The following is a 24,777-nucleotide window of genomic DNA, read 5'->3' as shown; positions in this document are numbered from 1 at the left end:
GAACCCCCGCACCGACTAACGGTGTGGGGGGAGAATATCAGCCCCCTAGAGCTTCCAGCAAAAATCAGGAATCACATTATGAACAAGCTGGAACAAAATAGAAGCAAAGCGAATAAACAAAAATAAGAAAGCAGGACTTAGCTTATCATGCAAAGAACAGGAGACCAGGAGTCAGGAGCAAACAGACATAGACTGACTACATCGATTCCAGGCACTAGACTGAGTTTCCAGGAAGTCTAAATAGGAACACCCAAGGCCTAACGAACCAGGTGGGTACAAACCTGGAGAAAGATGATCCAAGTGAAATACCGCTAGTGACCACAAGAGGGAGCCAAGAAATATAGTTCACAACACAAAACAGTGTCTGATGTTCTCAATCTTCTGCTTGAAAAATGAGGCAAATTCTTCAGCTGAGATAAGTGGGGAGGGAGGAGGTGCTGGGGACGGAGGAGAGAATTGAAGGTGTTGAATATCTGTTTAGGGTTGTGAGACAAGGAGGATATGAGAGATGAGAAGTAGGTTTGTTTAGCTGTGGCCAGTGAGGTCTTGAAAGTAGTGAGTGACTGTTTGAATGCGATGAAGTGTTCGTTGGAGTGGGATCTTTTCCATCTGCGCTCAGCAGCCCTGGAAGCTCTCCTCAGTTCTTTGGTCAGGCTGGTGTGCCAGGGCTGTCTGTTGATTTTGCGAGCTTTGGTATGTGTAAGTGGGGCAGCAGATTCCAAAGCTACAGCTATTGTGGTGTTATATAGAGCGGCAGCATCATCCACATTGTGTAAGGAACTTATATCTGTAAGAGGGAGGAGGGATTCAGAGAGTGAATGTAGATCAAGATGTTTAAGTTTAATGCGAGGGTGTGCAAGTTTGTGGGGTGGGGATTGTAGACATGTACTGGAGAGGGAAGAGAATGTGAGAAGGTTGTGGTCAGAGAGAGGAATAGGTGAGTTAGAGAGGTTAGAAAGGGAGCAGAGGCGGGTGAAGATGAGTGTTATGATCCTTAGTGGCTGAGGATCACGAATTACTCCAGCTAAGTAACAAACATAGGAGAAGCTCTAGGGAGGTGGCAAACTGGACTAACCGCAAATCTGAACCTATCCAAACACACTAGAAGTAGCCAGTGAACGTGCCTAAAAAATCCTAGACGTCTCGAGCCAGCCTGAGGAACTAACTACCCCTAGAGAGAAAGAAAGACCTCTCTTGCCTCCAGAGAAATAATCCCCAAAGATATAGAAGCCCCCAACAAATAATAACGGTGAGGTAAGAGGAAGGCACATACACAGGGGTGAAAACAGATTCAGCAAATGAGGCCCACTAATACTAGATAGCAGAAAATAGTAAGGGGTCTGTGCGGTCAGTAAAAAACCCTAACAAAATATCCACACTGAGATTTCAAGAACCCCTGCACCAACTAACGGTGTGGGGGGAGAAACTCAGTCCCCTAGAGCAACCAGCAAGCGAGGAGATCACATCTTAGCAAGCTGGACAAGAAACATGATGAATGCTGATAATCAAAAAATGAACGGACAAAAACTTAGCTTGTCTTGGAGAGGCTGGGAGCAAGGTGATCACAAGGAATCTGAAGAGCACTGAATACATTGATAGCAGGCAAGGAACTGAGTATCCAGGTGAGTTAAATAGGAAACGAACCAAGGATAACGAACCAGCTGATGCAGCCAACCTGCAGAAGACAACACTACACAGTACCGCTTGTGACCACTAGAGGGAGCCTAAAAATAGAGTTCACAACAGATGAGGTCCAGTGTGTGACCATCTTTGTGAGTGGCTGTAGAAGACCATTGAGTGAGGCCGAAGAAGGAAGTGAGAGATAGAAGTTTAGTGAGAGGGAAGTGTCAATGGGGATGTTGAAGTCACCCATGATGATAGTGGGGATGTCCGTGGAAAAATAATGAAGTAGCCAGGTGGTGAACTGGTCAAAGAAGGTGGTGGCTGGCCCTGGGGGGCGGTAAATGACAGCCAGTTGGAGGTTGGAGGGGGAGTAGATGAGCACAGAGTGCACCTCGAAGGAAGAGAGGGTGACAGAGGGTGGCAGTGGGATTGGGGTGAAGGAGCAATTATCTGACAGGAGAAAACCAACTCCTCCGCCATGTTTGCTGCTGGGGCGGGGTGTGTGAGAAAGGTGGAAGCCACCGTAAGAGAGTGCAGCCAAGGAGGCTGTGTCAGAAGGGGTGAGCCAGGTTTCGGTGATGGCGAGGAAGGAAAGTTTGGTAGTAACAAAAAGATCATGGATGTAGGAAAGCTTGTTGTAGACAGAGCGAGAGTTCCACAGAGCTCCTGTTAGTGGAGATGATCACTGACTGCATGGTACTTCAGGACAGTGACATCCAATCTTCAGTTGAGAATAAAAATGACACTGTTTTTTCTTTGGTTATCGTTGCCAGAATAGTATTGAGTCCATCTTAGGTCCCTAAATTTAAGTAAGTCAAGTCCTATTCTTATTATTTTTGTCTAAGCAGTGGAAACCCCCACAAGTGATCCTATTTTGGAAACTAGACCACACAAGGAATTAATTTAGATGTGTGATAACCACCTTGAGCCCCATGTGCTTCACAGAATTTTGCAAAGTTGAGGTTTCAAAATAAAAAAACACATTTTTCCCACAAAAATGTTGTTTAACCCCTTTCTGACATCCAACATACTATCCCGTTGAGGTGGCCTGGGCCTGTCTGACCATCGACGGGATAGTATGTCATACGCGATCAGTCGCGTTCACGGGGGCAGCACAGCCGGTTGGCGGCCGAGTGTCAGCTGATTATGACAGCTGACACCCGGCACTATGTGCCAGGAGTGGTCACAGACTGCTCCTGGCATTTAACCCTCGGAACACTGCAAAAGCCCTGCATGCTTCCCTGAGACCCTCAGAACAACGTGATGTGATTGCGTTGTTCCGAGGGTATCCTCCCTGCAGGCCCCTGTATCTAAGATGGCCACAGGGTCCTTCCGGGTCCTGCAGAGAGGTGGCTTGTCAGTGCCTGCTGATCTGACACAGCGCTCTGACAAGTGTGAGACCAGCGATCTGACTTTATACAGTGATGTACCACACTGGGACAATGTGAAAAAGTAAAAATAAAAAAATTACATGTGTTAAAATATTTTTTTTTAAATTCCTAAATAAAGAAAAAATTAAAATAAATATTTTTCTCTGAGTAATAATAAAGTCCTTCTGTATCTGTCAAAGAATTAAAATAAATAAGTATTAAGTAGTGATGATCGAATATACTCGTTACTCGAGATTTCCCGAGCATGCTCGGGTGTCCTCCGAGTATTTTTTAGTGCTCGGAAATTTAGTTTTCATCACCTCAGCTGAATGATTTACATCTGTTAGCTAGCTTGATTACATGTGGGGATTCACTAGCAACCAGGCAACCCTCACATGTACTTATGCTGGCTAACAGATGTAAATCATTCAGCTGCGGCAAGAAAAACTAAATCTCCGAGCACTAAAAATACTCGGGAAATCTCAAGTAATGAGTATATTCGCTCATCATCATCAGTAGTATTAAGCAATAAAAAGTAATACTCATCTCACAACAGTCTGGTGATACCATTAAAAGTGTTGTGGGCACTGCAGTCTATACCAGACTGGCTCATCTAGCCTTTACAAGACTTGCCAAATGCCCAGTCCTGCCCTTCTTTTGACAATTCCTTTCCTCTACCATGCTTACATTGATTTTTATTTGAAGGGATTGTCCACTTCTTGGGCAGGCCCATCTGAATCACTCCCCCCCCCTCCAGTAAAATAGTAATACCTATTATCGGTGTTGGAACTGTTCCAGCGGTGTAAGCACAGGCTGTCCAGGGGATTGTGTGACATTGTTATGTCATGCAATCCCTGTGGTTAATAGTCACTGGTTTCATGCTCAACTCCTACAGACATATCAAGACATCTGGAGGAAGTCATAGAGCAACCTGTAAGAGAGGCGAGTGAAGCCGGGGCTGAGTGGCCGCACCAATCTCCTGACATAACAATGTCACATGATTCCCGGGAGAGCCCATGCTAAAACTACTGCAATGGTGAAGGCACTGGAGGTGAGTATAAGTGTTAATATTTAACTGGGGAGAAAATACAGGAATTCAGAAGGGGTTATCTGAGTATTGGACAACTCCATTAAATGAATAGTCGTAGCAATTGGGTTAACCCTAGCACCACCATCATACAGCTTTCTTTTCTGTATCTTTTGCCCCCATTTTTTTTCTAACATATTGTATTGTTAATTGCTGACATTGAGTTTGTTAGTTAATGATTAAACTCATAAAACCTGAAGTTAACATTTTCTTATAGTATTAAAAATATGAACTGATAAAAACTGAGATTGTGAAAATGATGCTGATTTTCTTTGTCATTTTTTTTTCCAAAGATCCAAAGAAGTGAAGTAAGGAATTGAACCATTAACATTTTATTTATTTCTTTGTGACCTTCATGAATTACATTGTTGAAAATATTTAATAGTACAAAAGATATAGATTGCATTCACAGTTGATGTGTAAGTTCTTTTATTCCATATTATTATGTGTGGAAAATGAAACAAAAAGGTAAGTTTAGGAAAACATTTTCTGGGTTTAAATCATAACTTTAAGGGCAAAATGTTTTATTTTAATAGACCTAGACATTATATAAAGCATTGAATGCATTCTTAAAATGCACATAGTGCATGGTATTAATGAAGTTTGTATGTAACTTTTTTATGTCATAAGACTAATTTTTAAACAGATGTCATATATTCAGCACACACGAGTAGTAGCCAGCTAGAGTGCAAGTGAGTGGTCTCGGCCAATTAGGAGGTCTGGATGACATGCCAGTCACTAAATTCAGGGCCGCCTCCAGGTTTTGTGAGAGTCCCAGTGGTCCCCATTAGCACATACCATGATTCGTGATGCATAGATACGACAGAGAAATATAGGTATAGTTCAATGCCAAAGATTTCACTTATTTCTTACATTACATGAGTGATATCTATTGTAAATTCTACAATAGATCTCAAACTGGCAAATCCTCGCAGTGCACATTGAGTGCGCTGAGGAGATTTAAAAGTCTACAGTCACACAGAGTGACTTTTTAAGCCTATGTCCCATCCCTTGATTAGGCCGCTAGTGCTGTGAAACATGTTGGGGGGACGCTGGTGCTAAAAATTGTTGTCCTATTCTGCCAATATGTATTAGCATGCTGGGTGCTTTACACTTTTTAAATTAAATTAGTAGGATTACTGCATAAAATAACTGCAGACTTCTGAGACAGATAAGGGACAAACATTTTAACCCTTTGTTAAATTTTATGGTCTTCTAGTGAGGGTTTATTTGGCGTTCTCCCAAATTTGGAAATTAAAATGATGGCAGACATATCATATTAGACTAGACAGTATAGACCTTCATACAGTATTTTGGGCACCACATAGTCCTCCATACAGTATTATGGGCACCACAAAGTGTTCCATACAGATTATGGGCACCACATAGTGCTAGAAACAGTATAATAAGGCTTACATATTGCTCCATTCAGTAGTATTGGTACCACATAGTGCTCCATATAGTATAATGGCCCCACATAGAGCTCCATACAGTATTATGGGCACCACATAGTGCTTCATACAGTATAATGTCCCAACATAGTGCTCCATACAGTATAATGGCCCCATATAGTGCCCCATACAGTATAATGTCCCCACATAGTTCTCTATATAGTATAGTGGCCCCAAACAGTGTTCCATACAGCATAATGGCCCTATATAGTGCTCCATATAGTATAATGGGCCCCATATATTAGTATATACAGTGTCATGGGCCCTTTATAATGCTCCAAAGAGTATAATAGTCCTCATTAGTGTTGAGCATTCCGATACCGCAAGTATCGGGTATCGGCCGATACTTGCGGTATCGGAATTCCGATACCGGGATTCCGATACTTGCCGCGTATCGGATACCGGAATCGGAAGTTCAAAGATTCAAAATGCAGAAATTCAGCCAATGAGAATGATTCCAAGTGTGGGCACATCCTGTTTAGCATGGAGGGCATGAAACTACTGGCAAGGCTGTGATTGGCTGCTGAAATGATGTCATGCTGCAGTTTAAAAGTCGCTGGCGCCATTTTGCGATCACTCTGCTGTGAATTCAGTTAGTGACAGGACGCTGTTTGCTGACTGAGGGACAGTTTAGAGATAGCGATTTGCTTCTTTGTGCTTTCCAAAGGCTAATTTAGCAACCGCTGTGTTCACCTACTATTCACCTTGCTTTTGCCTTGTAGCGCTGTTTTCACAGCGATCTGCAAGGTCTGTGTGTGTGTGTGTGTGTGAGTGCAGCCCACTCTCTAGTCTGAGTGCAGCCACATAGGCCATCCATAGCTGGTTGTATTCAGTTCAGGGAGGGTGGTTCATTGCCTCATACTGTTCTTTTTTTTTTTTTTTTTTTTTTCAAGTAGTGTAGTCTGCTGCTAATTTATTCAAAAAAATCCTATTAGTGTCTTTCCACCCGTCTCCAGCTAATTTGTGGAAAAACACTACATAGGATAAAGTAGAGGAGGGTTTTTGGGCCTTGCAGCACCGTTTACGGCTGTCTGCACGGTCTCCGTGTGATTGCAGCTCGCCCTGTAGTCTGTGAGCAGCCATAGCCTGGTTGTCTCCAGCTCAGGGTTGTTCACTGCGTCATACCGCCAAATCAATTTTAATTTTTTTTCAAGTAGTGTAGTCTGCTGCTAATTTATTTAAAAAAATCCTATTAGTGTCTTTCCACCCGTCTCCAGCTAATTTGTGGAAAAACACTACATAGGATAAAGTAGAGGAGGGTTTTTGGGCCTTGCAGCGCCGTTTACGGCTGTCTGCACGGTCTCCGTGTGATTGCAGCTCGCCCTGTAGTCTGTGAGCAGCCATAGCCTGGTTGTCTCCAGCTCAGGGTTGTTCACTGCGTCATACCGCCAAATCAATTTTCTTTTTTTTTCAAGTAGTGTAGGTTGCTGCTAATTTATTTAAAAAAATCCTATTAGTGTCTTTCCACCCGTCTCCAGCTAACTTGTGGAAAAACACTACATAGGATAAAGTAGAGGAGGGTTTTTGGGCCTTGCAGCGCCGTTTACGTCTGTCTGCACGGTCTCCGTGTGACTGCAGCTCTATCTGTTGTCAGTTCAGCCCCCAAAAAAGAAATAAATAATAAAGTTCACCAAACACACCAGTTACACCACTTTACATTTGTGTAGGCCACATTAGCTCATATTAAAGTCTAGTCCACACTTTAGAAAATTAGTGTTTCTTATACCTGTTAGGAGGAGTTGCTCAGGAATAAGCACACAAATCCGTTAGTACTTTTCTGCTTATCTTTATCAGTCAACCAAGATGAAGAAGGCAGTGAGTAAGGCACGTGGGCGTGGGCGTGGGCGCGGAGCAGGGAGGGGACGTGGGGATTCTGTGCCTGCTGCGGGCACCGGTGACTCATCAGCACCCACTTTCACCAGGCAACAGTCGTTCATGCGCAGCTTTGTGTCAGAGCGCCGTACACCGCTGCTGCGTCAAGAACAAATTGAAGCTGTTGTCGGATGGATGGCAGCTAATGCATCAACTTCCATTAGTGCCACATCCTCTCAGACACAGAGCACTGGAGAGCAGCCATCTGTCTCTTCACCACCTGCCAAATTGCCCAGGCAGACAGAGAGCCCAGGACAGGAGCCGTCTCTACTTCTGTTCTCTGAATCTCTTGGCTTGGAAACAGGGGGCCAGCCAAGCAGCATTGGAGAAATGGAAGAAGAGGCAGGGTGCAGTGATGCCCAACAGCTTTTTCTCTCTTCCTCTGAAGAGGCGGGTGGGCCAGTGGCTCCGGTCACCACATCGCAGGCCGCATCAGCTGATGATGACACTCAGGTGCCACTTACTGGTGCGTGCTCTGCTGCTGAGACTACCCAGGAGGAGCAGTTGGGGGCAGAGGGTAGTGTAGATGATGAGGTCCTAGACCCATCTTGGCGTGAGGGACAGGAAGGTGGTGGGAGCAGCTCTGAGGAAGAGATTCCCCGTATGGCCCAAAGAGGGAGAGGGAGGGGGAAGACTGCGGATCCTGCAGCCTCCGCTTTGGCACCCGTTAGGAGCATGTCTCTTCCAAAAGCCAAAAAGGGCGCTCCCAAGACTTGCAGTGCCTGGTCCTTTTTTGACACAGTTGCAGATGACATTTGCTATGTCAGATGCAACGTGTGTCATCAAAAAGTCAAAAGAGGTCGAAATGTCAGCAACCTCAATACCTCCAACATGTGGAAACATGTGTGCAACAGGCACCCGGCGGAGTTAGAAAAACACACTGAAGAGGTAGGCCAACCAACAGCGGCAGCTACCACCTCTTCAGCTCGTGTTGCCTCTTCCTCTAGCTTACACGCAGCTGGTTCGGCTTCCTCCCAGGATCGCCGTGGAAGAACCTCTGGCCCTGTTGTCCAGAGACCCGCTGTAATTCCACCCGCAGCACCACTTTCCCAGTCATCCACACACTCCCAGCCCAGTCTACAGCCATCGGTAGTACAGGCATGGGAGAAAAGGCGGCCTTTCTCGTCAAACCACCCACGAGCACAGGCTCTGACTGCAGGCATTGCCAAACTTCTGTCACTGGAAATGCTGTCATTCAGGCTGGTGGAGACTGACAGCTTCCGTGACTTGATGTCATTGGCAGTCCCACAGTACAATGTGCCCAGCCGCTTTTACTTCAGCAGGCAAGCCGTCCCTGCCCTGCACAAGCATGTGGAGGGACACATAAAACACGCGCTACTGAACGCCGTCAGTAGCAAGGTCCACCTCACCACCGATGCGTGGACCAGTCAACATGGACAGGGGCGATACCTTTCCCTCACTGCCCATTGGGTTAATGTCGTTGAGCCGGGTACAGACCGTGCGAGTGGCGCAGGACGTGTCCTGCCCACTCCAAGGATTGCAGGAATCCATTCTGTACGCATTGACTCCTCCTCTTACACCAGTTCCTCAGAATCATCGCTGCAGGAGCCGTCACTGTCCACCTCCACATGGACCCGTGATGAACGTGTACCTGTTACGACCGACATGAGCACAGCCGTGGCCAAACGTCAACAGGCCGTGTTGAAATTAATTTTTTGGGGGAATCGTAGCCACACAGCGCAGGAGCTCTGGAATGCCATCAAGCAGGAGAGCGATGTGTGGTTTGTGCCAGCGAATCTCCAGCCAGGCATGGTAGTGTGTGATAATGGCCGAAATCTGGTGGCAGCTCTGGGCCTCGGCAACCTCACTCACATCCCATGTCTGGCACATGTGCTCAATTTGGTCGTGCAGAGCTTTTTGAGGGACTATCCGGATCTTGATGCACTGCTGCACAAGGTCCGCCTAGAGTGTGCTCACTTGCGGCGTTCCAGCATGGCAAAAGCGCGCATTGCGGCTCTGCAGCGCCGACACCGCCTGCCGGAACATCGCATCATATGTGACCTACCTACCAGGTGGAATTCCACGTTACATATGTTGGAGCGGTTGTGTGAGCAGCAGCAAGCTGTAATGGAGTACCAGCTGCTTCAGGCGCAAAAAAGTCGCAGTCAGCGCCGTACAGACTTCACAACCACAGAGTGGGCCACTATGAATGACGTCTGCCAGGTTTTGCGTCCCTTTGATTATTCCACGCGGATGGCGAGTGCAGATGATGCACTAGTCAGCATGACTGTCCCCCTTATCTGCCTGCTTGAAAAATCACTGCAAGCGCTAAGGGATGATGTTGTGGAAGAGGTGGAGGATGAGGATTCACCATTTCCATCATCTTCTGGACAGTCAGCGCCACGTGGTTCCTCACAAACGCGTAGGCAGGGGACAGTTTGTGAGGAGGATGAGGAGGAGTCAATGGAGGAGGAAGACGTCCGTCCAGAGGAGGGAGTTACCGAATTGTCCAGTACTCAGTGTGTACAGCGAGGGTGGGGTGATGACGAGCAGGCAGAGATCACGCCTCCAGCAGGGGACAGCGTTTCTTGGGCAGTTGGCAGTCTGCAGCACATGGTGGATTACATGCTGCAGTGCCTGAGAAACGACCGCCGCATCGCCCACATTCTCAACATGTCTGATTATTGGGTGTTCACCCTCCTCGATCCTCGCTACCGGGACAACGTAGAAAGCCTCATCACACCATTGAACCGGGAGCGAAAAATGCGGGAGTACCAAGACACACTGGTCAATTCCATCATCTTCTCCATTCCAACTGAGAGAAGTGCTGCTAGTGCATTCCAAAGCAGCTCAGTGCGTCCAGGCAGTGGTGGAGGCTCTGCACAAAGAGGGAGCAGAAGCAGTGCCTCTGCCCAAGGCAAGACCAGTATGGCCCAACTGTGGCACAGTTTTCTGTGCCCCCCACAAAAGTCTACACCATCACAGACGGCTCCAGTCAGCAGGAGGCAACGGTTCCGTCAGATGGTGACAGACTACATGTCTTGCCCTCTTGCTGTACTCCCAGACGGCTCTTCCCCTTTCAAGTTTTGGGTCTCAAAGCTGGATACATGGCCAGAGCTAAGCCAGTATGCATTGGAGGTGCTGTCTTGCCCTGCGGCCAGTGTATTATCGGAACGTGTCTTTAATGCTGCAGGTGGTGTACTAACTGACCATCGCATGCGACTATCCTCCGATAACGTTGACCGGCTTACTTTCCTGAAAATGAACAAGGCCTGGATCTCGCAGGAATTTGCCACTCCTCCTCCTGATTAAATAATTAGGTCACTGTATACGTTATCCAGGTCTCCTGTTGTGTTCATCTTTCTACCACCTGAACTTAAATTCCTGGGCTCCAACACCGCCAGTTGAGGCTCAGAAGTGCCGTCTGCACAGTCAAAACATACGACCCAGTGTTATTGGGTTTCAGTAACGTCAGCTGATCCCCAGCTGTGTAGCCGGCAATGTGTCATGCGACCGCCACGCTGACACAACAACTGAAATGTAAGGGAATCTGTCCCCCCCCCCCCAAGGCGTTTGTTACTGAAAGAGCCACCTTGTGCAGCAGTAATGCTGCACAAGGAAAAGGTAGCTATTTTTGTTTAGCACCTTGCACACGCAGAACTTAACACTTATAAAATGTGTCCACTGATACCGTAACACCGTCCCGGAGGTGGGACTTTCCTTCGTAATGTGACGCAGCACAGCCGTCATTCCTACCCCCCCGGCGCCGCGCACCCGCTCCTCAGCGTTGTTTGATTCCGTCCCGGAGCCTGCGCTGTTATGTTATCCCGTGGCCAGGCACACTTAGCGCTGCCCGTCTTCTGGCATCATTTGGTGTCAGGATGGCTGCGCCTGTGCGGCCGCGCTGGCAGAGAGCCCGCCTCGCAGTGTCTTCTGATTTAATCCCACTGGGGGCCTGGGATCCATGGACATGCGCAGTGCATATCTGAACCTCCACCTCTCACTTATCTCCCTATGGCTTCTTCAGACTGTTCGGTGTCAGCTGGTCCCTAATAGCATGCCACGGCCGTGACACCGCACAGTCTTAAGAAGCCGTAGGGAGGGGAGTGAGAGGCGAGGATATGCACTGCGCATGTCCATGGATCCCAGGCCCGCGGTGGGATTAAATCAGAAGACACTGCGAGGCGGGCTCTCTGCCAGCGCGGCCGCACAGGCGCAGCCATCCTGACACCAAATGATGCCAGAAGACGGGAAGCGCTAAGTGTGCCTGGCCACGGGATAACATAACAGCGCAGGCTCCGGGACAGAATCAAACATCGCTGAGGAGCCAGTGCGCGTCGCCGGGGGGGGTAGGAATGACGGCTGTGCTGCGTCACATTACGAAGGAAAGTCCCACCTCCAGGACGGTTTTACGGTTGCAGGGGACACATTTTATAAGTGTTTAGTTCTGTGTTTGCAAGGAGCATGATGAAAAGAGCCACCTTTTCCTTTTGCATCTTTTGTGCTGCACAAGCTGGCTCTCTCAGCTACAAACGCCTTGGGGGGGGGTTAAAGGTTCCCTTTCGACTTTCTCAGGCTTCGGCCTACATTGTGTTCCTCTGCTTTTCCACCTGTCCCTGGGCTCCAACACCGCCAGTTGCCGTCCAGAAGTGCTGTACGCACAGTCAACAGTCCCTCCTCTGTTATTGGGGTTCAGTAACGTCAGCTGTTCCCCTGCTGTGTGTGTGGCAATCCCTCCTCCAACCTCCTCCAACCTCCTCCTCCTCCACCTGTCCCTGGGCTCCAACACCGCCAGTTGCCGTCCAGAAGTGCTGTACGCACAGTCAACAGTCCCTCCTCTGTTATTGGGGTTCAGTAACGTCAGCTGTTCCCCTGCTGTGTGTGTGGCAATCCCTCCTACCGCCTCCAACCTCCTCCAACCTCCTCCTCCTCCACCTGTCCCTGGGCTCCAACACCGCCAGTTGCCGTCCAGAAGTGCTGTACGCACAGTCAACAGTCCCTCCTCTGTTATTGGGGTTCAGTAACGTCAGCTGTTCCCCTGCTGTGTGTGTGGCAATCCCTCCTACCTCCTCCAACCTCCTCCAACCTCCTCCTCCTCCACCTGTCCCTGGGCTCCAACACCGCCAGTTGCCGTCCAGAAGTGCTGTACGCACAGTCAACAGTCCCTCCTCTGTTATTGGGGTTCAGTAACGTCAGCTGTTCCCCTGCTGTGTGTGTGGCAATCCCTCCTACCTCCTCCAACCTCCTCCAACCTCCTCCTCCTCCACCTGTCCCTGGGCTCCAACACCGCCAGTTGCCGTCCAGAAGTGCTGTACGCACAGTCAACAGTCCCTCCTCTGTTATTGGGGTTCAGTAACATCAGCTGTTCCCCTGCTGTGTGTGTGGCAATCCCTCCTACCTCCTCCAACCTCCTCCAACCTCCTCCTCCTCCACCTGTCCCTGGGCTCCAACACCGCCAGTTGCCGTCCAGAAGTGCTGTACGCACAGTCAACAGTCCCTCCTCTGTTATTGGGGTTCAGTAACGTCAGCTGTTCCCCTGCTGTGTGTGTGGCAATCCCTCCAACCTCCTCCAACCTCCTCCTCCTCCACCTGTCCCTGGGCTCCAACACCGCCAGTTGCCGTCCAGAAGTGCTGTACGCACAGTCAACAGTCCCTCCTCTGTTATTGGGGTTCAGTAACGTCAGCTGTTCCCCTGCTGTGTGTGTGGCAATCCCTCCTCCAACCTCCTCCAACCTCCTCCTCCTCCACCTGTCCCTGGGCTCCAACACCGCCAGTTGCCGTCCAGAAGTGCTGTACGCACAGTCAACAGTCCCTCCTCTGTTATTGGGGTTCAGTAACGTCAGCTGTTCCCCTGCTGTGTGTGTGGCAATCCCTCCTACCTCCTCCAACCTCCTCCAACCTCCTCCTCCTCCACCTGTCCCTGGGCTCCAACACCGCCAGTTGCCGTCCAGAAGTGCTGTACGCACAGTCAACAGTCCCTCCTCTGTTATTGGGGTTCAGTAACGTCAGCTGTTCCCCTGCTGTGTGTGTGGCAATCCCTCCTACCTCCTCCAACCTCCTCCAACCTCCTCCTCCTCCACCTGTCCCTGGGCTCCAACACCGCCAGTTGCCGTCCAGAAGTGCTGTACGCACAGTCAACAGTCCCTCCTCTGTTATTGGGGTTCAGTAACGTCAGCTGTTCCCCTGCTGTGTGTGTGGCAATCCCTCCTCCAACCTCCTCCAAACTCCTCCTCCTCCACCTGTCCCTGGGCTCCAACACCGCCAGTTGCCGTCCAGAAGTGCTGTACGCACAGTCAACAGTCCCTCCTCTGTTATTGGGGTTCAGTAACGTCAGCTGTTCCCCTGCTGTGTGTGTGGCAATCCCTCCTACCTCCTCCAACCTCTTCCAACCTCCTCCTCCTCCACCTGTCCCTGGGCTCCAACACCGCCAGTTGCCGTCCAGAAGTGCTGTACGCACAGTCAACAGTCCCTCCTCTTTTATTGGGGTTCAGTAACGTCAGCTGTTCCCCTGCTGTGTGTGTGGCAATCCCTCCTACCTCCTCCAACCTCCTCCAACCTCCTCCTCCTCCACCTGTCCCTGGGCTCCAACACCGCCAGTTGCCGTCCAGAAGTGCTGTACGCACAGTCAACAGTCCCTCCTCTGTTATTGGGGTTCAGTAACGTCAGCTGTTCCCCTGCTGTGTGTGTGGCAATCCCTCCAACCTCCTCCAACCTCCTCCTCCTCCACCTGTCCCTGGGCTCCAACACCGCCAGTTGCCGTCCAGAAGTGCTGTACGCACAGTCAACAGTCCCTCCTCTGTTATTGGGGTTCAGTAACGTCAGCTGTTCCCCTGCTGTGTGTGTGGCAATCCCTCCAACCTCCTCCAACCTCCTCCTCCTCCACCTGTCCCTGGGCTCCAACACCGCCAGTTGCCGTCCAGAAGTGCTGTACGCACAGTCAACAGTCCCTCCTCTGTTATTGGGGTTCAGTAACGTCAGCTGTTCCCCTGCTGTGTGTGTGGCAATCCCTCCTACCTCCTCCAACCTCCTCCAACCTCCTCCTCCTCCACCTGTCCCTGGGCTCCAACACCGCCAGTTGCCGTCCAGAAGTGCTGTACGCACAGTCAACAGTCCCTCCTCTGTTATTGGGGTTCAGTAACGTCAGCTGTTCCCCTGCTGTGTGTGTGGCAATCCCTCCTACCTCCTCCAACCTCCTCCAACCTCCTCCTCCTCCACCTGTCCCTGGGCTCCAACACCGCCAGTTGCCGTCCAGAAGTGCTGTACGCACAGTCAACAGTCCCTCCTCTGTTATTGGGGTTCAGTAACGTCAGCTGTTCCCCTGCTGTGTGTGTGGCAATCCCTCCTACCTCCTCCAACCTCCTCCAACCTCCTCCTCCTCCACCTGTCCCTGGGCTCCAACACCGCCAGTTGCCGTCCAGAAGTGCTGTACGCACAGTCAACAGTCCCTCCTCTGTTATTGGGGTTCAGTAACGTCAGCTGTTCCCCTGCTGTGTGTGTGGCAATCCCTCCTCCAACCTCCTCCAACCTCCTCCTCCTCCACCTGTCCCTGGGCTCCAACACCGCCAGTTGCCGTCCAGAAGTGCTGTACGCACAGTCAACAGTCCCTCCTCTGTTATTGGGGTTCAGTAACGTCAGCTGTTCCCCTGCTGTGTGTGTGGCAATCCCTCCTACCTCCTCCAACCTCCTCCAACCTCCTCCTCCTCCACCTGTCCCTGGGCTCCAACACCGCCAGTTGCCGTCCAGAAGTGCTGTACGCACAGTCAACAGTCCCTCCTCTGTTATTGGGGTTCAGTAACGTCAGCTGTTCCCCTGCTGTGTGTGTGGCAATCCCTCCTACCTCCTCCAACCTCCTCCAACCTCCTCCTCCTCCACCTGTCCCTGGGCTCCAACACCGCCAGTTGCCGTCCAGAAGTGCTGTACGCACAGTCAACAGTCCCTCCTCTGTTATTGGGGTTCAGTAACGTCAGCTGTTCCCCTGCTGTGTGTGTGGCAATCCCTCCAACCTCCTCCTCCACCTGTCCCTGGGCTCCAACACCGCCAGTTGCCGTCCAGAAGTGCTGTACGCACAGTCAACAGTCCCTCCTCTGTTATTGGGGTTCAGTAACGTCAGCTGTTCCCCTGCTGTGTGTGTGGCAATCCCTCCAACCTCCTCCAACCTCCTCCTCCTCCACCTGTCCCTGGGCTCCAACACCGCCAGTTGCCGTCCAGAAGTGCTGTACGCACAGTCAACAGTCCCTCCTCTGTTATTGGGGTTCAGTAACGTCAGCTGTTCCCCTGCTGTGTGTGTGGCAATCCCTCCTCCAACCTCCTCCAACCTCCTCCTCCTCCACCTGTCCCTGGGCTCCAACACCGCCAGTTGCCGTCCAGAAGTGCTGTACGCACAGAGCCAAACACCTCGCAAATGTGTTAGTGGGGTTCAGCACCGCCAGCTGTTCCCCTGCTGTGTATACGGCAACGTGTACTGCGACCGCCACGCAGGCACAACAAGTTAAATTTAAGGGAACCTGTCCCCCCCCCCCCAGGCGTTTGTTACTGAAGGAGCCACCTTGTGCAGCAGTAATGATGCAAAGGGAAAAAGTGCCTCTTTTCATGGTGCTCCTTGCAGATGCTGAACCTAACACTTATGAAATGTGTCCCCTCACAGCGTTCAACCGTCCGGTAGGTGGAACTTTCCTTTGTCATGTGACGCAGCACAGCCGTCGTTTTTACCCCCTTGGCGCCGTGCGCCGTCTCCTCAGCGTTGTTTGAATCTGTCCCGGAGCCTGCGCTGTTAGGTTACCCCTTGGCCATGCACACATTTTGCGCTGCCTGTCTTCTGACATCATTTGCTGTCAGGCTGGCTGCGCCTTTGTGTGTGCGCTGTCCGAGATTCAGCCTCGCAGTGTCGTGTAATGTAATCCCACCGCGGGCCTGGGATCCGTGGCCATGCGCAGTGCATATCCTCGCCTCTCACTCCCCTCCCTACGGCTTCTAAAGACTGTTCGGTGTCAGCTGATCCCTAATAGCATGCCACGGCCGTGACACCGCACAGTCTGAAGAAGCCGTAGGGAGGGGAGTGAGAGGTGAGGATATGCACTGCGCATGGCCACGGATCCCAGGCCCGCGGTGGGATTACATTACACGACACCGCGAGGCTGAATCTCGGACAGCGCACCCACACAGGCGCAGCCAGCCTGACAGCAAATGATGTCAGAAGACGGGCAGCGCGAAATGTGTGCATGGCCAAGGGGTAACCAAACAGCGCAGGCTCCGGGACAGTTCAAACAACGCTGAGGAGGCGGCGCACGGCGCCAAGGGGGTAAACATGACGGCTGTGCTGCGTCACATGACAAAGGAAAGTTCCACCTACCGGACGGTTGAACGCTGTGAGGGGACACATTTCATAAGTGTTAGGTTCAGCATCTGCAAGGACCATAATTAAAAGAGCTAAGTTTACCTTTTCCAGCATTAGTGGTGTACACGATGGCTCTTCCAGCTACAAACGCCTGGGGGGGGGGGGGGTTAAAGGTTTCCTTTCAACTTGCTCCAGTGCAGGCTTCGGCCTACACTCCGCTCCCCCTGCTCCTCCTGCTGACCCTGGGCTCTAACACCGCCAGTTGGGGCACAGATGTGCTAGCTGCACAGAGAAAAACACCAGCCAATGTGTCAGTGGGGTTCAGCACCGCCAGCTGTTCCCCTGCTGTGCAGCCGGCAACGTGTCCTGCAACTGCCACGCAGGCACAACAGACCCAAAAGCTGCCGCCAGTGCAGGCTTCGGCCTACACTCTGCTCCATCTCCTCCTCCTGCTGACCCCGGGCTCCAACACCGCCAGTTGGGGCCCGGTACTGCTAGCTGCACAGAGAAAAACACCAGCCAATGTGTCAGTGGGGTTCAGCACCGCCAGCTGTTCCCCTGCTGTGCAGCCGGCATCGTGTCCTGCAAAAGCCACGCAGACACAAGAACTGAAATTGAAGGGAACCTGTCCCCCCTCCCCCAGGCGTTTGTATGTTTTAAAGGCCACCTTGTACAGCGGTAATGCTGCATGTGTGCAAGGTGGCTCATAAACGTATTCTCCTCGCACAGGTGGAACTGAAAACACGTCTAAAATGTGTCCTCTGTGTGACCATTTAACCGTCCCGGTGGTGTGACTTTCCTTTGTAATGACACGCTGCAACCCCCTTGGTAGCGCTGCCCGTCTTCTGGCATCATTGTTTGGCTGCCTGCGCCTCTGCGGCCGCCCTGACCCACACAACGCCCCTCGTTGTCTTATTTATTGGGACTGCGAGGGTGTGATTGACGGGCATGATCAGTGCATCAGTTCGCCTGTCCCTCATCTCCTTCCGCCTTCTGCGGACTGTGCGGCTTCATGGCCGTGGCATGCGATAAGGGATCAGATGACGCCACACAGTCTGAAGCGGGTGTAAGGACCCGAGTGTCAGAGGCGAACATATGTGCTGCGCCAGGCCCTGAATCCCAGCCCCGCAGTGTTTTAACAATGTTAAGACACTGCGGGGCTGGGATTCATGGTCATCGCGAACCGCACCGGCCGACATTAAATGATGCCAGAACATGGGCAGCGCTAACAGCGCTAGGCCAGGGGATCACACGACAGCGCAGACTCCTGTACAGCAAATAACAACGCTCAGGAGGCTGCACCCAGCACCAAGGTGGGATTCTTGACATCTGTGCTGCGTCTCATTACAAAGGGAACTCGCGCCTCCAACACAGTTTGACTGTTTAAAGGGCTAAATGTTATACGTGTTTCATTCAGCGTGTGCAAGGAGCGAAATTAAAAGAGCAACCTTTGACTTGTGCAGCACTACTGCTGCATAAGCTGTGGCTCTTCTACTTTGTAACCCCTGAGGGGGGGTTAAAGGTTACCTTTGAAATTGGTTCAATTAGGCTTCGGCCTACACTCTGCTCCCCCTGCAGAGCCCTGGGCTCCAACACCGCCAGTTGGGGCCCGGTACTGCTAGCTGCACAGAGAAAAACACCAGCCAATGTGTCAGTGGGGTTCAGCACCGCCAGCTGTTCCCCTGCTGTGCAGCCGGCAACGTGTCCTGTAACTGCCACGCAGGCACAACAGACCCAAAAGCTGCCGCCAGTGCAGGCTTCGGCCTACACTCTGCTCCATCTCCTCCTCCTGCTGACCCCGGGCTCCAACACCGCCAGTTGGGGCCCGGTACTGCTAGCTGCACAGAGAAAAACACCAGCCAATGTGTCAGTGGGGTTCAGCACCGCCAGCTGTTCCCCTGCTGTGCAGCCGGCATCGTGTCCTGCAAAAGCCACGCAGACACAAGAACTGAAATTGAAGGGAACCTGTCCCCCCTCCCCCAGGCGTTTGTACGTTTTAAAGGCCACCTTGTACAGCGGTAATGCTGCATGTGTGCAAGGTGGCTCATAAACGTATTCTCCTCGCACAGGTGGAACTGAAAACACGTCTAAAATGTGTCCTCTGTGTGACCATTTAACCATCCCGGTGGTGTGACTTTCCTTTGTAATGACACGCTGCAACCCCCTTGGTAGCGCTGCCCGTCTTCTGGCATCATTGTTTGGCTGCCTGCGCCTCTGCGGCCGCCCTGACCCACACAACGCCCCTCGTTGTCTTATTTATTGGGACTGCGAGGGTGTGATTGACGGGCATGATCAGTGCATCAGTTCGCCTGTCCCTCATCTCCTTCCGCCTTCTGCGGACTGTGCGGCTTCATGGCCGTGGCATGCGATAAGGGATCAGATGACGCCGCACAGTCTGAAGCGGGTGTAAGGACCCGAGTGTCAGAGGCGAACATATGTGCTGCGCCAGGCCCTGAATCCCAGCCCCGCAGTGTTTTAACAATGTTAAGACACTGCGGGGCTGGGATTCATGGTCATCGCGAACCGCACCGGCCGACATTAAATGATGCCAGAACATGGGCAGCGCTAACAGCGCTAGGCCAGGGGATCACACGACAGCGCAGACTCCTGTACAGCAAATAACAACGCTCAGGAGGCTGCACCCAGCACCAAGGTGGGATTCTTGACATCTGTGCTGCGTCTCATTACAAAGGGAACTCGCGCCTCCAACACAGTTTGACTGTTTAAAGGGCTAAATGTTATACGTGTTTCATTCAGCGTGTGCAAGGAGCGAAATTAAAAGAGCAACCTTTGACTTGTGCAGCACTACTGCTGCATAAGCTGTGGCTCTTCTACTTTGTAACCCCTGAGGGGGGGTTAAAGGTTACCTTTGAAATTGGTTCAATTAGGCTTCGGCCTACACTCTGCTCCCCCTGCAGAGCCCTGGGCTCCAACACCGCCAGTTGGGGCCCGGTACTGCTAGCTGCACAGAGAAAAACACCAGCCAATGTGTCAGTGGGGTTCAGCACCGCCAGCTGTTCCCCTGCTGTGCAGCCGGCAACGTGTCCTGCAACTGCCACGCAGGCACAACAGACCCAAAAGCTGCCGCCAGTGCAGGCTTCGGCCTACACTCTGCTCCATCTCCTCCTCCTGCTGACCCCGGGCTCCAACACCGCCAGTTGGGGCCCGGTACTGCTAGCTGCACAGAGAAAAACACCAGCCAATGTGTCAGTGGGGTTCAGCACCGCCAGCTGTTCCCCTGCTGTGCAGCCGGCATCGTGTCCTGCAAAAGCCACGCAGACACAAGAACTGAAATTGAAGGGAACCTGTCCCCCCTCCCCCAGGCGTTTGTACGTTTTAAAGGCCACCTTGTACAGCGGTAATGCTGCATGTGTGCAAGGTGGCTCATAAACGTATTCTCCTCGCACAGGTGGAACTGAAAACACGTCTAAAATGTGTCCTCTGTGTGACCATTTAACCGTCCCGGTGGTGTGACTTTCCTTTGTAATGACACGCTGCAACCCCCTTGGTAGCGCTGCCCGTCTTCTGGCATCATTGTTTGGCTGCCTGCGCCTCTGCGGCCGCCCTGACCCACACAACGCCCCTCGTTGTCTTATTTATTGGGACTGCGAGGGTGTGATTGACGGGCATGATCAGTGCATCAGTTCGCCTGTCCCTCATCTCCTTCCGCCTTCTGCGGACTGTGCGGCTTCATGGCCGTGGCATGCGATAAGGGATCAGATGACGCCGCACAGTCTGAAGCGGGTGTAAGGACCCGAGTGTCAGAGGCGAACATATGTGCTGCGCCAGGCCCTGAATCCCAGCCCCGCAGTGTTTTAACAATGTTAAGACACTGCGGGGCTGGGATTCATGGTCATCGCGAACCGCACCGGCCGACATTAAATGATGCCAGAACATGGGCAGCGCTAACAGCGCTAGGCCAGGGGATCACACGACAGCGCAGACTCCTGTACAGCAAATAACAACGCTCAGGAGGCTGCACCCAGCACCAAGGTGGGATTCTTGACATCTGTGCTGCGTCTCATTACAAAGGGAACTCGCGCCTCCAACACAGTTTGACTGTTTAAAGGGCTAAATGTTATACGTGTTTCATTCAGCGTGTGCAAGGAGCGAAATTAAAAGAGCAACCTTTGACTTGTGCAGCACTACTGCTGCATAAGCTGTGGCTCTTCTACTTTGTAACCCCTGAGGGGGGGTTAAAGGTTACCTTTGAAATTGGTTCAATTAGGCTTCGGCCTACACTCTGCTCCCCCTGCAGAGCCCTGGGCTCCAACACCGCCAGTTGGGGCCCGGTACTGCTAGCTGCACAGAGAAAAACACCAGCCAATGTGTCAGTGGGGTTCAGCACCGCCAGCTGTTCCCCTGCTGTGCAGCCGGCAACGTGTCCTGCAACTGCCACGCAGGCACAACAGACCCAAAAGCTGCCGCCAGTGCAGGCTTCGGCCTACACTCTGCTCCATCTCCTCCTCCTGCTGACCCCGGGCTCCAACACCGCCAGTTGGGGCCCGGTAATGCTAGCTGCACAGAGAAAAACACCAGCCAATGTGTCAGTGGGGTTCAGCACCGCCAGCTGTTCCCCTGCTGTGCAGCCGGCATCGTGTCCTGCAAAAGCCACGCAGACACTTGCTCTTGTACCTTCTGCTCCCCATCCTGGTTCCAGTACCGTCAGCTGGTTCCGGGCAGAGCCTTTGGCTTAGGTGCCTCCCTCTGGGTATCCGAGTTCCACCAACGTCAGGTGGTCCTTGGTAGTGCTTTCAGGCACGGGTACCTCCTGCTTAGTAACCGGGTTCCAGTAACGTCAGCTGGTCCTCGGTAGTTCCATTGGCTCTTGGACCTTCGGCTACCCATCCGGGTTCCAGCACCGTCAGCTGGTTCTCGGCAGTGTCTTTTGCTCTTGTACCTTCTGCTCCCCATCCTGGTTCCAGTACCGTCAGCTGGTTCCGGGCAGAGCCTTTGGCTTAGGTGCCTCCCTCTGGGTATCCGAGTTCCACCAACGTCAGGTGGTCCTTGGTAGTGCTTTCAGGCACGGGTACCTCCTGCTTAGTAACCGGGTTCCAGTAACGTCAGCTGGTCCTCGGTAGTTCCATTGGCTCTTGGACCTTCGGGTAGCCATCCGAGTTCCAGTTCCATCAGCTGGTTCTCGGCATTTTCTCAGCCTTCTTGTACCTTCTGCTACATTTCCAAGTTCAAGAGACTAAACACGATGACCCGGAAGACCACCCCTAAGATGACGACGACACCAGAGACGACAACCACTGTGATGACGACGACCCTGGAGACGATGACCCCGAAGACCACCCCGATGACGACGACCCCGGAGACGACGACCCTGAAGACCACCCCGATGACGACGACCCCGGAGACGACGACCCTGGAGACGACGACGACCTGGAAGACCGAGAAGCAGAAGAACAAGAGGCTGCAGAACAAAGAGCAGAAGAACATTAAGCATAACACTAAATATCAGAGCAAAAAATATTATCTAAATTATAAGCAGAAGAAGACTAAGCAGTGTATGGGGGTGAGTCCGTTCCTCCTCGTGGTGCCCCTGGATAAAGCCTGATGCTGCAGGCCAAACTGAACGCGGACAAATGTAACTGTTTTGTGACAGGCAGAACGGAAGGTGTAATCTTCAAACTTTTATAGATAACAACTACGGGAATGCCTGTCACAAATAAGAATATGATGAAGAAGTAGAATATGATGAAGATAATAGTAAAATAAAAAGAATATGAACAATGTAACCAAAAAAATAATAGGTAGAAGATGAAGAAGATGAATAAGGTGAAGAAGTTGATGTCAAAGAAGCTGATGATGAGGATAATGAAGAAGAAAGTGTGGGAGAAGTAAAAAAGAAGGTGAAGGGCGTGGAAGTAGTGAAACATCAATATCTGACAAAATAAAAAAAAAAATTAACATAGTCAAAATCTTTCTACCGCCGAACGTCATAAAAAAACCCCAAAATCCTGCTATTCTATTACATTGGGCTAAACCTCTGTGCCTTTAATGTCTCCGCCACGTCCCCCAATACATCCTACATTATTCTTAGTTGTTTTCCTTCATGTAGAATGAACCTACAAGTTTATAAAGGGTTTATTTTAATTCCGATATTTTCGTCCCATTGACTTGCATTGGGATCGGGTATCGGTATCGGATTGGATCCGATATTTTGACGGTATCGGCCGATACTTTCCGATACCGATACTTTCCGATATCGGAAAGTATCGCTCAACACTAGTCCTCATATAATGCTCCATATAGTATAGTGGGCCTCATATATTACTACATACAGTATAATGGGCCCCATATATTACTACATACAGAATAATGGGCCCCATATATTACTACATACAGTGTAATGGGCCCCATATAATGCTCTATACAAAAAAAATCAAATACTCACCCATTGCTCCCCCAGTCCTCTGGTCTCCTCAGCAAATTCTGACCCTCTGCACTGTTCAGGACAGAGGACACACAGGATATCAGACACAGAGGGGAATGATGAGAGAGTTTTAAAGAATGTTGAAGTAATATTTAATTTTTTTCAAAGAAATGTACAAAACTTATTTTTTTAGGGACCTATTTAGTTTTGAAGTGACTTTGGGTGTCCTATATATTGGAAAAACTCCAAAAGTGATACCATATTAAAAATAGCTCCCTCAACATTTTCGAAACTGCTGTCGGGTAGTTTATTAATTCTTCAGCTGCTTTTCAGGAATTAATGCAATGTAAAATGACAGGAAAGAAAAAAGTTATTTTTACCACCTAAATATTGCTTACCATATATACTCGAGTGTAAGTCGACCTGAGTATAAGCCGAGGCACCTAATTTTGCCACAAAAAACTGGGAAAATGTATTGACTCAAGTATAAGCCGGGTATGCATTGTCTCATCATCCTTATCCTGTATGCATGGCTCCCCATCCCTGTCCTTGTATGCATGGCTCCCCATCCCCATCCATGTATGCATGGCTCCTCGCCCCCATCCTTGTATGCATAGCTCCCCGTCCCTGTCCTTGTATACAGTATGCATGGCTGCCCATCCCTGTCCTTGTATGCATGGATCCCCATCCCTGTCATTGTATGCATGGCTCCCCATCCCCATCCTTGTATGCATGGGTCGCCATCCCCATCCTTGAATGCATGGCTCCCCGTCCCTGTCCTTGTATGCAGTATGCATGGCTGCCCATCCCTGTCCTTGTATGCATGGCTCACCATTCCTGTATGCATGGCTCCTAATCCCCTATCCTTGTATGCATGGTTCCTATAAAAGAACACATCCTACTTAACTTACCTGCGCACCATTGCTGCATCTCGTTCTGGTGCCAGCAGCTCTTCCAGCCGAGCAATCACATGTCCCTGCTCATTAAAGTAAAGAATATTCACTCAACACTTATGGGAGTGGAGAGGGGTGAATATTCATTACCTTAATGAGCGGCGGACACGTGATCACTCGGTCAGAAGACTGGCACCCGAAGGAGATGCAGTGAGGGCGCGCAGGGAAGGTAAGTCGGATGTGAGCTGGAAGCTGGCGGAAGCAGCTGTAACTGTGCGCGCTATAAACACAGTGAATATTCATGTCTTTTTAGCAGTGGGCATAGTTACAGCCACAGCCGCTGGGTGCTGCCTCCGTGACCCGCTGCTCTACTGCTCCCATTCCCCCGCCGTCTTTGTGGGACAATGACTCATTTATAAGCCGAGGGGGGTGTTTTCAGCATAAAAAAAGTCCTGAAATCTTGGCTTATACACGAGTATATACTGTACTTCTAAACAGGTCACCATAGCCAACTCTAACTCTTATTTGGCCTTAAATTGGCATTGCAAACATCAGGCAGGACAACAAGATCATGATCTCAGGATGCTGATGGGGTTTAAGAGGGAGCCCCCACATTCTGTTAACCACCTAGATGCTGTAGTCACTATTGACTATTGGCTATTGCTGTAGTCACATTTTCATTCACCGGGGAATGCTCGCCTACTGTATCCTCACCCATCCCTTGTAGATTGTGAGCCCTTGCGAGCAGGGTCCTCTCTCCTCCTGTACCTGTCGTCACCTGTATTGTTTAAGATTATTGTACTT

This window comes from Ranitomeya variabilis, chromosome 2 (assembly GCF_051348905.1).
Source record: "Ranitomeya variabilis isolate aRanVar5 chromosome 2, aRanVar5.hap1, whole genome shotgun sequence".
NCBI lineage: Eukaryota > Metazoa > Chordata > Amphibia > Anura > Dendrobatidae > Ranitomeya > Ranitomeya variabilis.
Note: the sequence above shows the minus strand (reverse complement) of the source record.